Source organism: Antechinus flavipes, chromosome 3 (genome assembly GCF_016432865.1).
Source record: "Antechinus flavipes isolate AdamAnt ecotype Samford, QLD, Australia chromosome 3, AdamAnt_v2, whole genome shotgun sequence".
Classification (NCBI taxonomy): Eukaryota; Metazoa; Chordata; class Mammalia; order Dasyuromorphia; family Dasyuridae; genus Antechinus; species Antechinus flavipes.
Window position 1 is genome coordinate 282,979,208 of NC_067400.1, and position 2,851 is coordinate 282,982,058.

Below are 2,851 nucleotides of genomic sequence, written 5' to 3' on the forward strand. Positions count from 1 at the left end.
AAATGGACAGCAAAATTATAGTAATGTGGGATCTCAACATTGGTCTCCCAGAACTAGATAAATCAAACCACAAAAAAATAAGAAAGAAGTTAAGTAGGTAAACAGAATGTTAGAAAAGTTAAGTATGATAGATCTTTGGAGAAAATTGAATGTAGACTGAAAGGAATTTACTGTTTGCTCAGGCTTTCATGGAACTTATACAAAAATTGACCATGAATTGGGGCATAAAACCCTCAAAATCAAATGCAGAAAGGCAGAAATAGTAAATGCATTTTTTTTTTCAGATAATGGTGCAATAAAATCACATGTAATAAAAGGCCAGGAAAAAAATAGATCAAAAATTAATTGGAAATTAAATAATAGAATCCTAAAGAATGAATGGGTGAAACAACAAATCAGAGAAAAAATCAACAACTTAATTCAAGAGAATGACAATAATGAGACAACATACAAAAATTTGTGGAGTGCAGCCAAAGTAGTTATTAGGGGAAATTATATATCTCTAGATGCTTACTTGCATAAAATAGAGAAAGAATAAATCAGTAAATTGGGCTTACAACTAAATAAGCTAGAAAAAGAACACATTAATATCCTTCAATTAAATGCTAAATTTGAAATCCTGAAAAAAAGGGGAGATTAATAAAATTGAAAATAAGAAAACTATTGAATTAATAAATAAATAAAAGAGTTGGTTTTATGAAAAAAAAATAGGTAAACCTTCAGTTAATTTGATTAGAAAAAGGAAATAGGAAAATCAAAATTGTTAGTCTCGAAAATGAAAAGGGAGAACGTTCCATCAATTAAGAGGAAATTAGAGCAATGATTAGTGTGAAGTCCAAGTTAGCACCCTGGAGTCAGGGTAAGCAAAAGTCCTTGGTCTTTATTTTTGGTCTTTAGAAATAGGAGTGAATTGGATGGATGCAGAATCTCTAGGACCTCTCTTCTTCGTCTCCTGCCCAGAAGTGACCCTGGCCAGTCTTACTCCACTCCCTATTCCCTCCTACAATTATCTGTATACACCAATTATTGAGCCAGCACAGGATAGTGGGAAGGGCCATTTTCCAAGCATATGCTTATAGACTATTGTCCAATTGGTAATTAGCATTAAGTACACAGAATTTCAGCCCTTTACAGATTAGGAGTTATTTTACCCAACTATATGACAATAAGTTTGATGATCTAAGTGAAATGAAGGAATATCTATAAAAATATATATTTCCCAGGTCAATAGAAGAGGAAATGAATTATTTAAATACTACCATTTTAGAAAAAGAAATATAACAAGTTATTAATCTACTCCCTAAAAAAAAAAAATCTCCAGGGCCAAATGGCTTTACATGTGAATTCTACCAAACATTTAAAGAACAGTTAATTCCAATACTATATAAACTATATGAAAAAGTAGGGGAAGAAAGACTCCTATCAAATTCTTTTTATGACACAGATATGGTGCTGATAGGTAAACCAAGTACTGTAAAAACAGAGAAAGAAAACCAATTTCCCTAAAAAATATTCATGCAAAAATCTTAAATAAAATATTAGCAAAGAAATTACAGAATGCCATCTTCAGAATGTTATACTATGACAAATATGATTTATATGGGGAATGAAGGGCTGTTTCAATATTAGAAAAAACTATTAGCATAATTGACTATATAAATAACCAAACTAACAATAGATGCAGGAAAAGCATTTGATAAAATCCAACATCCATTCCTGTTAAAAACACTAAAGAGTATAGGAATAATTTGACTTTCCTTTAAAATAGTAACATCTATTTAAAACCATAAGCAAGCATCATATGGAAAGGGGACAAACTAGAACCATTACCAATAAGATCAGGAATGAAACAAGGTTGCCCACTATCACCATTACTATTCAATATTGTATTAGAAATATTAGCTTTGGCAATAACAGAAGAAAAAGAGATGAAAGGAATTAGAGTAATTGAGGAAACCAAATTATCACTTTTTGCAGATGATATGATTCTATTTTTAGAGAACCCTAGAGAATCAACTAAAAAACTACTAGTAACAATTTACAACTTTACCAAAATGATAGGATAGAAAATAAATTCACATGTATCATCAGCATTTATACATTACCAACAAAGTCCAGCAGCAAGAGATATAAAAAGAAATTCCATTCAAAATAACATGTTGAAAATGTAAAATATTTGGGAATCTATTTGCCAAGGGAAAGTCAGGAGCTATATGAACACAAATACAAAGCATTTTCCACACAAGTAAATCCAGATCTAACAAGTTGGGAAAATATTAAGTGCTGATGGGTAGCCTGAGCAAATATAATAAAAATGACAATTATATCTAAATTAAACTACTTATTTAGTGTCGTGCCAATCAAACTCCCACAAAATTATTTTACAGATCTCTAAAAAAAAATAACAAAATTCATCTGGAAAAATAAAAGATCAAGAATTTCAAGGGAGTTAATAAAAAAATGCCAGTGAAGGAAGCCTAACTATGCCAGACCTAAAACAGTATTATTAAGCATCTGCCAAACAAAACCATTTGCTATTGGCCAAGAAATTAGAGTTGTCAATCAGTGGAATAGGTTAGGTATACAAGACTATAGCAATCTATTGTTTGATAAGCCTGAAGACTCCGCCTTTTGGGATAAGAACTCAGTATTGATAAAAACTGCTGGGCAAATTGGAAACTAGTATGGCAGAAAGTAGGCATTGACCCACACCTAATACCATATACCAAGATAAGCTCTAATGGGTTCATATTTTTGACATAGTTATATCATAAGCAAATTAGAAAAAAAACATATAATAGTTTACCTCTCAGATCTGTGCAGGACAAAAGATTTTGTGACCAAAGAATTG